Raw genomic sequence first — 12,655 nt, forward strand, 5'->3', positions numbered from 1 at the left:
AATGGAAACATTGTATTTTGTGCTGTCCAAAAGGATAGTCACTAGTTATATTAGGCACTTCAGCATTTGAAATGTGGCAAATAAGCTGAAGAACTACATTTTAAATAGGATTACATTTTTAATTGTATTTAATTTAAATAGCCACATGTGGCTAGTGGGTGCTGTATTGGATAGTGTAGATCTAGTGAATAAGGAAATGGCTTTATTTCTTCTGATTCCTCTGTAAAGACAAGGCTTAGGCAAATCAATAATGGTTCCATGAATGCAAAACAACGAGTGACAAATTTTTAAGGAGAAAGTGTTTCCACTTTAAGCTGGGGAGGAGAATTCTTTCTTGTACTGGGACTTTCCCTGTAATAAGATAATAAGCATGCAGTCTTAGAGGTGTTCACGAAGATAGCAAAGGGAACCCTTAAATTATTTGCAATGTTTTTGAAAGGGCGAAAAACATTTTATAATTAATGGTCACTTTAATTATAATTAAAATACACACTCAGTTGTATCCTTTTGTCAATAAAAAGAATACTGCTTAATTTGTTTCTTGACAGAACATAGTGACCACAAAGAGAAAAACTAAAGGGAGTTTTTGATGGGAAAAGGACAGCTAATAGTGAAGAATTGCAACTCGGTGGACATTTTCTACAGAGACTACCATTCTAAACCAGACTTCTTTATGCATTCTGTTAAACAGTAAGCAATGGCCTGATTTTCCTCATAAGTGACTTCACCATATCATTTATACATCTATCTATATATACATATTCTTATAACTGAGGTATTCTGAATTGGGGGCAAAATACAGTTAATAATAATAGATATCTCAAAGTTACAGTTTGCCACTCTTGAAAGGAACCTTCACTAATGGTTTCTCATTTATTCTCATCAAAGTGAGATGGGTTGCTCAGCCTCCAATTTGCTTGAAAGAACTCATCTCAAAAAGTCTTAGCTTTTTAAAATAACCTTTACTGCTACGGAACGTATCTTTTCTATTATCCAATTTTTATTAACCTTAGATTTCAAAATCATAAAAGGACTCGTCAAAGAAGTGCGAGGGCAGCTCAGGCTCTCCAGAGATCTCAAACCATGTTCTTTCCATATAATGAAATCTCCTCTTCATATTTTAAGAATCTGATTTCCCCTTGAAAATAATCTACAAATAACACAGTACCTAAAGAAAAATCCCTAGTTCTTCACAACTCGAGTTAAAAAATCTAAAACCAAAGTCCAATTTAAAATATGCTCAGCTCAGAATTGGGAGATTATTCCATATTTTCCAAGATAATATATAGCACAACTACTTGCGACTGAAATCCTAAAGCTATCACTGTTAAATGCTTTGCTCCATCTTCCACAAAAAAAAAAAAACAAACAAGAGGCTGTTAAAGCGCAAGCCCTCACAAAACCCAGAGCAGGCCGCTGTCTAGTGTGTCCGACCTCCGATACACCAGCTGCAGGCTCTGCCTTGAGATTTTTCTGTGCATAAGGGTGAACCCTACGCTCAGATCCTGCTAGTCATCTTGCAGTTCTGGTCATGGGACCGTAGAGGGAACAGCACCAAGTGGAGATGGGTCCCACTGCTGCTGCAAACCCCTCCCAACCAAGGTTTTCTATCCAGTCTCTGCCAAGAGTCTGTCTAGAGGGCCCAGTTGTTACGTCCCTACTGCTATAATGATTGCAATTTGGCAGCATCCAGGATGCAGTACCAGGGACCGGAGCGGGAGGGGGAGGAGATGGTTGACCCCTTTGCTAAATCCAACGCCGGAAGGGAACTACTGCCAGAGGGATGAATTTATTGCGGCCAGTAGTCCCTGAGCTGGAAGGAAACTCAAGGGGCTTTAAAGCTCGAGAAGACGCTGTAACTCCAGCTCTGCTCTCACAGACGTGCCTCCCACGAAGAGTAGGGATCAAGGCGGGCCATCAGTAGGTGATGCGGCCCAGGGCTAGGTAAGCCGACCGTTCTTGGCTCCACAGCCCGGCGTCCGGCCGGGGAGGCAGCAACGCGCGGGCGCTGGGCAGGCGTCACAATGGGCCGAGGCCTGCGAAGGCCGCGCGCGCAAGTCTCCGGGGCGGAGCCGTCGGTCTCGGGCTGCTGGGGTTGAGCAGGGGCGGCTGAGGCTCCAGCAGCCGCAGGTGGAGGGGGTCACCACCTTCCAGCTCGGAAGTCGCTAGGGTGGGGAGGATGCTGCAGCTGCAGCCCAAGCCGCCGAGCCCGGTGCCCAAGCTCCTCGGCCCCCGTCGCTGCGGAGGGGCACAGAGCGCGACGCTGGCCGGGCGGGGCTAGAGGCGGGCTTCTGCAGCGCGTCGCGCCACCCGCAGTTCCCCGCCTTCGGTAGGGTCGTGGAGTCTACCGCTGTCGATGCCCTGACCGCGGGCGCAGCTGCAGGGGTGGCGAAGCGCGGCCCGTGGGGAGAGGCCAGTGGGATCCCGGAGGCTGCTGCTGCAACCAGCTGGGGACTCGGGGCCCCGGGTGCGCGCGCCTTGGCGCGCCTTCCTCCTCCCCTTTCTCCTCGTCGGGGCACGGTCCTCCCTTAGCCCCTCCTTCCACCCACCAGAGAGGATGCGCTCCCCCGCGCCGAGCTGCAGAAGCCGCCGCTCCCAGAAATGCGTGCGTTCGATTCCCTCTTCTCGGCCCAGAGGAGCTGGCACCTCCGCCCAGTAGGTAGGTGAGGCAGGACCTGCCCTAGCCGCCGCCCGTAGGCTGATGCTGCCGCTGGGGAGAGGCCGGGGGCAGGGGTTAGGACCGGTCAAACTTGCCTCCCGCCAGGGTTTGGTGGAGCGCTCGGAGGTGTGCTAATGGCGCTGGGCGCGCCTCTTGAGCCCCTGTTAACCTGAAAACCGCTTCTGGAGCTCGGGAGGCCGAGCGTTGGTGAAGGAGAACTTGACCCTTCCCCGCCCACCCCCTGGGGGCCAGTGAGGGACGGGCTGCGGGGCGGGGGCGGGGGGTGGGACAGGATGGCTTGTGGTTTCTTTGGGGAGAGGGCGTGGGATTTTCAGCATCTCAGGTAGAGATATGTCACCGTATTTGTTTAGATGGGTTAGCAGATGCGTTCGTTCTTCCTGTCTTTTTAGCCAACATATGTAGCCACTCAGAGGGTTATTTTAGCGGCATTTAGAAGTCGCTGTGGATTTTTGTTATTTCAAAGCTGGCTGAATGATTTATGTAAAATCGATGGCTCAGTTCCTAACAGTCAGTATTTTAGGGTTCGTTAGACAAGGTCCCTCTAGAAGTCAAATTATTCAGGAGATAAATGAGGCTGGGGTACTCTTGTGCTGCCCATTTAGGAGCCTCTTGCTTACGTGAAGGGATGCGTTTAGTGGCAAGTTTGATACAGGTGCCGGGAGTTGAGAATCTGCTGGAAGGATGCGCTGGGCCAGCCAGCAGTCGGCAGTCTTGTGCTCAGCCTAACTTCCAATTCGGTGTCAAGGTTTGTTATTTTTTGAGAAACTGTCATGTATTTTTTTTTCTTCCACAGTTGTGCAGTTCGTATATGAGGGTTTTTGAAAAAATTATTTCCTCTCAGGCTCTCATTTTTTGATCTTATATTAAAACAACAAGGTTTATTAGAGTTTTGGAAAATGGATAATTGTAAGCTCAATTTTACATTAATGTATTAAGGTTTAGAGTTTTAGAAAATGAATTATTGTAAACTCCAAGCAGTTAGAGCCTTCCTTTTGTTCCTCCTGTAATCCTCTGAGTCTGATGCATGGTAGGTGCTCATTAGTGATTTGTTGAATAAATGAGTGTTGTTTTAAGCTTTATCTTAAGATAGCAATTTAGAAATAATTTTTTTTTTCTGTTCTTTGGACGCTGAAGTTTCACTAGATTTTTTAAAAATTGCTTTTTTTGTATGAAAAGGCAAATTCGGTTATCTTAACATTTAAATTTGAATTTTGACATTTTTAGGAACGTAAGCACTTCCGTAATGTATTATTAAATGAGGTAATTGTCTCCAGCTCCTAATATAAATTAATTTCATGTCTAAGCTTGTGAATTTTCTAGGCTTATTGGTAATCAATCCTATTTAATTAAACCCTCAAACACAATAAAAAAAAAACTGCAATTCACGTTTTGAGAAAAATTCTAAGTTACTCCAGAGGTAGCAATGATGTGGTTAATAATAATAATAAGTGACATTTTAACTTGCTTTAGAGTTGAGTTGTTGTGGTTTGATCTAATTGCAGTGTATTTTATTACAAGTAAAGGTAAAAATAAAACATTTAGAAGTGCTCCTAAGTTCTAAAGGATTCAAAATATATGGTATAGATACAAATTTTAATTGTATGGGTTTTTATCGGTATATAAGCATATCAGTTTCCAAGTTTGACACCCAGGGTGGTTGTGAAGTGAGGGGCTTGGAAGATAATACCTTTCAATTTAAAAATTTTATGATATCTTACAAAAAAAAAATCAAGGTTAACTGCATCACATTTCATTTCGCTTTATTTTTGCATTATGATATTGCCTGTTGTGTTTTTGTTTCCTGTAATGTAAGTTTTATGCATTAGTAGTTCTTTTTAATCTCTTGAACAAAATTATCTGCTAGTGCTCCAGTGATTTAGTTCTCTTTTTTTGATTATTTTAATACCTCTTCTCCATCCTTACTACATATTACACATCAAATCAAACCAAACCCATTGCTTTCGAGTCAGTGCCAACTCATAATAACCCTGTAGGACAGGGTAGAACTGCCACATACAGTTCCCAAGGCTATAAATCTTTACTGAAGGAGACTGCCACATCTTTCTCCTGAGGAGTGGCTGATGGCCTTGAACCACTGACCTTTCAGTTAGTATCCACGCACTTAACCATTGGGCCACCAGGGCTCCTTTTATTACCCATAAGAGTTACTGTTTTCACAAAACTGTAGTAAGCTGTGGTTTATTACTATTGTCTCTCCAACTGTGTAGGGTTTTCCTAGATGGGTGAGGAAATAACACCTTTATATAAAAGGTAATAAGAAGGATTAAAGGAACCAACGACATGAGGAGATTTGTTGGGGGGAGGGATCTAACTTTTTATGATATATTAAAAGAAAGCAAAAATTCCCTATGAAATAAAGATAGTTGCATTTTGTCCTTAGGTGCAGTCCAATTTTTGATTCACCCCATGTGACAGAGTAGAACTGCTCTGTAGGGTTTTCTGTATGGAAGCAGATTGCCAGGCCTTTCTCCCTTGGAGTGGCTGGATAGGTTCAAACCACGATCTTATTGGTTAGCTGAGTGTTCTTGCCACCAGGGCTTAAAAAAAACAAAACCAAACCCGCTGCGGTCAAGTCCATTCCAACTCACAGCGACCCTATAGGGCAGAGTAGAACTGCCCTATAGAGTTTCCAAGAAGTGCCTGGTGGATTCAAACTGCTGACCTTTTGGTTAGCAGCTGTAGCACTTAACCAGTATGCCACCAGGGTTTCCAACACCTCTTAAATTTGTGATTAAGGGTATTAAGCAATTAATGTACATTGCTCTTCCTTGATCACTTTAAACTTTTCAGGAGAGTCCTTCCGGATGGTAGCAGTAAATTCTTTTGGCTTTCTTGCAGATAGTAAACACTAATTTGTTCATTTGACAAATAGGAGTTGGTGCTGGCACTCTCGGCCTTGGAATCACAAACAGGAGCTGGCTCTGAATCTCGGAATGGAAGAAGCATTTTTCTTATGTGTGCCCTGCATCCAAATGCATAATGCTTCGTTGATCTGGTTGACTCACTTCCTGGGTCCTGCCTTCTGAACCCCCAGCTCCCCACTTCCATAAGAACACTGGAATGCAGTTCTAAGATCTAATTTACTCTGTCTTGTCTTTCTGTGCCTTTCCCAAGGTTTTCGTGCACAGACCTCTCCTTGCCTTGCTAAATGTTGTTTGCCATCCTTTTCTAATTCTAGCCCATAATTTTCTTTTTTTCTGTTTACATCCAATAGAATCCTCTCAGTTCACATAAGCTGGAACCAAAATTGTAAATTTTTGTAGCCTTGGATTTCAAATATAGTGAACTGATGGTTGAAAAATAATTGTGTACTAATCTCCCTTCGGAAACCCTGGTGGCGTAGTGGTTAAGTGCTATGGCTGCTAACCAAAGGGACGGCAGTTCGAATCCGCCAGGCGCTCCTTGGAAACTCTGTGGGGCAGTTCTACACTGTCCTATAGGGTCGCTATGAGTTGAAATCAACTCGACTGCATGGGGTTTCGGGGTAATCTCTCTCCGGAGTACCATTGTTTTTGCACTTGCCGGAGAATATGAATTGTCTGTTCGAAGATTTTATCAGAAGCTCAGTTGAAATATTTCCAGGGGGTTGGTCAAACAAAGGCCTTGATGTCTACCCATTTCCCTCCAATACTAGGTGTTAGACCAGGAGTCTGTCCAGATCCTCAGAAACCATGTACTTGGGTTGTCTTGTTTGCATCTTTGACAGCCCTTCCCACAAATTATGTTCTTACTAAGGGATTCTATTAATAAAGACAGTCACTAGAAACCTGCTGCTTTAGGGATGTGGTTAAGACCATGGCCTTTTCTACAGCTTGTATCTGAAGACCGAAGCAAGAAATTCCATTCAGCTCTAAATGCTGAAATAAAGCTTTGTACCGATTATATTTCCTTTTCTGCTTTGGCAACTAGGAAACACAGAGGAAAATTTGCAGCTCGATTTTCATAACCACGTAAAAACCTATGACCTAATATCAAATGTGCTAACTTTCTCTCTGGTTGTTAGCGTCTTTTCTACCTGGTTTTTCTAAATCCTGATTTTTATGTACTCAATTTACCTGGGGAAGCCCTGGTGGCGTAGTGGTTAAGTGCTACAGCTGCTAGCCAAAGGGTCGGCAGTTCGAATCCACCAGACGCTCCTTGAAAACTCCATGGGGCAGTTCTCCTCTGTCCTATAGGGTCGCTATGAGGTGGAATCGACTCGACGGCACTGGGTTTGGTTTTTGGTTTGGTATATTTACCTGGAAACCGTGGTGGCATAATGGTTAAAGCTATGGCTACTAACCAAAAGGTTGGCGGTTCGAATCCACCAGGCATTCCTTGGAAACCCTATAGGACGGTTCTGAGTCAGAATCAACTCGATAGCAGTGGGTTTTTTGGTATATTTACCTATTTTATTGTATTTATTAATTTAAGCTTAATCATATGTTTTGTGGGATGAGGCAAAATATAAAACAAATAAAATCATTGTAGAATTGGTCTCTGGGCACACATCAAGTTTTTGATTGTTAAGTTTAATTGGTTACAATAAATATGTTTTTAACAAGTATTGCAAGTTTAGGATTTTTGAGCCTATATAGCCAAATGGAAAACAATGTAACATAGTTGTGCAAAATTAAATTCCACTTTTAACTATTAAGTTTATGTGCATTTATCACTAATTCGAAGTTGGTAAAGCCATTCAATTTAAATTAACATTTATTTCTGGAGTACTTGACTTACATGTGCTATTAGACTGAACAGGAGATTCCGTGTAAAAATTTGTCAGAAAATGTGGGGATGGTGCAGGTGCGGGGTGTGTTTTGTTCTGTTCTACATAGTGTTGCTATGAGTTGCAACCGACTCAATGGTACCTAACAACAAGCCAGAGGGCTAGCCTACACTAGCCTGAGGCTGCAGATATGCCTATAGATTTATCTGATTCATATTTGTTTTGCTAATTAGATATAGATTTCTTCTCTGAGTCTGTTCTATTTATCATTACAATTAAAAGCTTGAACTTCCTCCATTAATTGACAAGACTTTATTATGGTATCCTGACAACTAACTGTTATGTAGACTGAATTTAGCCAGGTAAATTGTTATTTATATCTACATGATGCCAAATTAAGTCTGATCGGTTTATCACCTGGGTCCTTCTAAAGTGTCAGTTATTGGTGCAGTGCAGGAGCCTTTGGGGCAAAAATGATCGGAATTCAAAAGCATAACTTGAAACATCGGAGGGCATTTGGAGAGAAACTTGGGCATGCTTTTTCATAGAGCCATCTCACTCTGATAACTTCCAAATTTTTATTATTTTTATATTTAGAATAGGTAATACCCCTCGCTTGGTTCAAAAGGTATGTCAGTATCAGTGAAACAACTGCCTGACATCCTCATTCCCCAGTCACCTGCTTCCCCTACCCGTAGGCAACCAGTGCTGGTCAGTTTCCTGAGAATCTCACAATGAGATTTTATGCATATCCAAGCAAATATGAATATACAGTCTGCTCAGTTTTATTTCCTAACCATTTCTGATTCACCCCTCCCCATTCTCACTGCCATTGACCTTGAGTGGCTCCTTGATGTTATGGGCTGTTGCCTGAATTTTGCGTTCCTTTAATCAGCCCTTCACAGTTCAGTCAGTCTTACTTCTCCACTTCCCGCCTCAAACGTTCCGAAGAATTTCCATAACACGTAGGAAAAGTTCATGCATCTTACTTAACCTGGTCTATTGGGCCCTGGGGAGTTCCTCTCTTGCCCCTCCCTGCCATACATGATGGTTAACTTTTTTTTTCCCCCCAATCATGGACCTTTTAAAAAACCTGATGAAAATTCATGGTCTCATTCCACACCATACACACCAGTTTTTCTTACATGCCCTTGCTTATGGACCCCACTTTAAGAACCTCTGCTTTAATAATGTAAAACTGATTGTCACTTCCTGTGCATGCGTAACATATGGTCGTTCTTCTCCATGTTACTTCTACTTGAAACACTCTGTCCTCCTGTTTTCATTAGGAGACTACACCTGGTTCTGATGTCTTTTCTTCCAATGAGCCTTTCTTGGTAGGGATTCCATAAACTACTCATGGAGCCTTCTAGATGTAATTTTGTGTTCCAAGTAGGCGTCTTTGTGGGGAAGAGAAATGTCTCATTATAAATAGCAAAATTGGCTTTCTAGTAAAAATTGTTTATGATTTTGGATAGCATGCTAAGGTTGGTCCCCCCACAAAAAAAAAAGCCCAAAGTTGAACCTTTTAACTATTCATTCCACTTGTCCACCCTGCCTCTACCTCAGTAATCTACATGTTCATATTATTTTTTTTTTAGTAGCCTTGGTATTACTAGTTCTCTACTGAACATTGTATTAGCACTCATTACAAATAGCTCTCGTATTTATTATGACCCTCACCTGAGAGAGTTCACCTCCAGGTTTTTTTCTGAAGTTGGTACATAAAGGAGCTAAAGCCTCCATAAAGAGTGCCACTGAAGTTCAGGGCCACCACCATCTGTCAGTTTTTTGTACAGTGGTGGCTTGCATGTTGTTTTAATGCTGGAAGCTGTGCCATTGTATTTCAAATACCAACAGGGTCACCCATGATGAATTGGTTTTAGTGGAACTTCCAGACTCATACAAACTAGGAAGAAAGGCCTGGAGATCTACTTCTGAAAATTAGCCAATGAAAACCATATGGATCAGAACAAAACATTGTCCAGATGGACCCAAAACATGCCAGTGATCATGAAGATGGCGCGGGACTGGGTGACCTTTCATTCTGTTATATGCATAGGGTCGCCACGAGTCAGAGCCGACTCGATGGTAACTGGCAACAGCAACAAACTTTAGGGATTTAATAGGAGAAAAAATTACTCTTAAGAAATTAAAATCTATCAGTTCAGATCTATCATCTGTCAACCTTGGTAGGTGGCATTAATCACCTGGAGAAGGTGGCCTGCTCTAAGAAGTGATTCTGAAGTATGTGAATGAGATATTTTTAATTTCCAAGCAAAGTTATCAAGAAGATGTTCTAGGTGCTGAGTTTTATTGCAAAGTACTTGGCATGAGGTAATTTGTTTTTGATGACTGATTAACAGAGGACTCAGAGAGTAAGAATTTAATAGCATTTGTTCAGCGCTGTTCACATGAAACACCCTAATTGGTACATTATTCTGATCACTAACCAGGTATGCCATGTAGAAGAGGAATAATTGATGAGATGATTCAAGATCTTTCATTTTCATTTTCTAATTCTGACCTCACTAAGCCAACATCAGATTTACCGATATGTTTCCCTAGATATGGTGATAATAGGAGTTGAGCATGCCCTGAGTAGCAGTCCCTGGGTGGCACAAACAGTTTGCACTTGACAATTAACCTAAAGGAGACCTGGTGGCGCAGTGGTTAACAGCTTGGTTGCTGACCAGAAGGTTGGCAGTTAAAATCTACCAGCTGCTTCTTGGAAACCCTATGGGGCAGTTCTACTCTGTCCTATAGAGTCACTGAGTCAGAATCGACTCAGTGGCAACAGGTTATTTACTTGTTTATTTTTTAATTAACCTAAAAGTTGGTGGTTCAAACCCGTTCAGCAGCACTGTGGAAGAAAGGCCTGGTGATGTGCTTCTGTAAAGATTGCAGTGAAGAAAATCCTATGGAGCAATTTTACTCTGTAACACATGGGGTCAGCATGAGTTGGGATCAACTTGATGGCAATGGATTTTGAGTAGCTGTGGTGAGTATTCTAGCCATTGGATAAGTATAGCTCTTGCTGTACAGTATAAAACACAATTTCGGGCTATTAGTCAGTCTCTTGAGAGGTCCTGCTCAGTTCTGCTGTTTCAGGTGTTTACCGCTGAGCCCTGAGCCCTAGGTCCCAGTAATTCTCCCAGAGCACTGCCTACCTGTAAGGTCTCATGGAAACAGCTGGTTAGCTCCCCTCTTTGAAATCTCAAATCACTGTACCTTTCAAAATAATTTCAATTTAACATTCCCCAATTCTGTTTAAAAAGTATTATAGTAAGGTATTAAAAAAAAAAAAGCTACTGTTGAGTCATTCCCAACTCATGCTAACCCCATGCATGTCAGAGTAGAACTGTGCACCGCAGGATTTTCAGTGTCTGATTTTTCAGAAGTGGATGACCAGGCTCTCTTCTGAGTAGACTCAAATCTTCAACCTTTTGGTTAGCAGCAAGGGCATTAACCATTTGCAGTACCCAGGAACTCCATCGTAAGGAATCTGAATAGAAAATTCACAAAATAGAAGCTACAAATGGCCAAGACATGAAAAAATATTCAATTTGATTCCATCAAAGACATGCAGATTAATATTAGATTAAAAAACTCAGTAACAGGGCTGGCGTGGGTGAAGTTGGGTCATATTTTTCACAAATGTTGAGAGAGTACCTTGGTACACCTTATAGGGAGAGCAAATTTAGCTCATTGAATCACTTGACATCAGCGATTCTATTCTGAGTAAATCATAAGGAAATGATTAGAGATGGGGTTGAAGGTCAGACATAAGCACATATCTCTGAGAGGCAGGCGGTATGGTAGAGAGATTAAGAGCAGAGATGCTGAAACCAGTTGTCTAGCTTCGAATTCTGTTCCATTGTTGGCCAGCTCTTTGAACTTGGGCAAGGTAATTTCTCTGTCCCTTGTTTTTCCTCATCTGTAGTATTTACCCTCTACATTTCCCTCAGAATTAGGTAAGTAATTATAGAGCACTTGCAACTCTGTCTGTTACAGAGTAAGAAACTATGTGTTAGTTACGGTCATGGTTATTACTGTGAAATCTTGAAAAAAAATCCACAGTGGAGTTATTTCTTTTTTTTTTTTTTTAATAATTTTTATTGAGCTTTAAGTGAACGTTTACAAATCATCAGTCTGTCACATATAAGCTTATAAATGCCTTACTCCATACTCCCACTTACTCTCCCTCTAATGAGTCAGCCCGCTCCCTCCTTCCAGTCTCTCCTTTCATGACAATTTTGCCAGTTTCTAACCCTCTCTATCCTCCTATCTCCCCTCCAGACAGGAGATGCCAACACAGTCTCAAGTGTCCACCTGATGCAAGTAGCTCACTCATTGTCAGCATCTCTCTCCAACCCATTGTCCAGTCCCTTCCATGTCTGATGAGTTGTCTTTGGGAATGTACAGTGGAGTTATTTCTTAAATGAGGTTGTTGTTAGGTGCCGTTAAGTTGGTTCCGACTAATAGGGACCCTGTGTACCACAGAATGAAATACTGGCAGGTCCTTGCACTATCCTTACAATCGTTGTTATGCTTGAGCCCATTGTTGCCACTGCTGTGTCAATCCATCTTGTTGAGGGTCTTTCTCTTTTCCGCTGACCCTGTACTTTACCAAGCATGATGTCCTTCCCCAGGAACTAATCCCTCCTGACAACATGTCCAAAGTATGCAAGATGCAGTCTCGCCATCCTTCTAAGGAGCATTCTGGTTTTACTTCTTCCAAGACATTTGTTTGTTCTTTTGGCACTCCATGCTGTATTCAGTGTTCTTCGCCAACACTACAATTCAAAAGTGTCAGTTCTTCGGTCTTCCTTATTCATTGTCCGGCTTTCACATGCCTATGATGCGATTGAAAATACCATGGCTTGGGTCAGGTGCACCTAGTCTTCGAGGTGACATATGTCCCATGTCATTAAATATTGTTCAAAGCCATGATTTCAGTGGCTAAATATTTTGTCATATATATGTTTTGTTGTGGGTGCTGTAGGTTCTGTCTCCTGGTGATCCCATGTGAAAGAATAGAACTTGCCCCTTAGAGCTTTTCTGGCTGTAATCTTTACACATCTTTACGGGAGCAGATCTCCGGGCCTTTCTCCTGTGGAGTGGCTGGGTGGGTTTGAACTACCAACCTTTCAGTTAGCAGCCAAGCGCTTAGCCATTTTCACAACCAAGCCTGCTTATATCTGTATATCTTAAATGATAGAAAAACCCTGTGGGGCAGTTCTATG

At 42.3% G+C, this 12,655-nt stretch overlaps 1 protein-coding gene across 3 annotated transcripts in view; it reads left to right on the forward strand.

The window, feature by feature from the left end:
- The first annotated feature begins 1,660 nt into the window (after positions 1 to 1,660).
- Positions 1,661 to 12,655, forward strand: part of NCOA7 (nuclear receptor coactivator 7) — a 189,689-nt gene continuing 178,694 nt past the window's right edge. For 2 of the 3 annotated variants that reach the window (XM_049900250.1, XM_049900276.1), the window contains exon 1: positions 2,020 to 2,659. The gene's annotated coding sequence lies outside the window, so the exon portion shown is untranslated. Of the gene's footprint in view, positions 1,945 to 2,019; positions 2,660 to 12,655 lie in introns of those variants that run through there. The other variant, XM_049900261.1, reaches the window with a different exon arrangement.

This window comes from Elephas maximus, chromosome 1 (assembly GCF_024166365.1).
Source record: "Elephas maximus indicus isolate mEleMax1 chromosome 1, mEleMax1 primary haplotype, whole genome shotgun sequence".
In the NCBI taxonomy this organism is placed as follows: Eukaryota; Metazoa; Chordata; class Mammalia; order Proboscidea; family Elephantidae; genus Elephas; species Elephas maximus.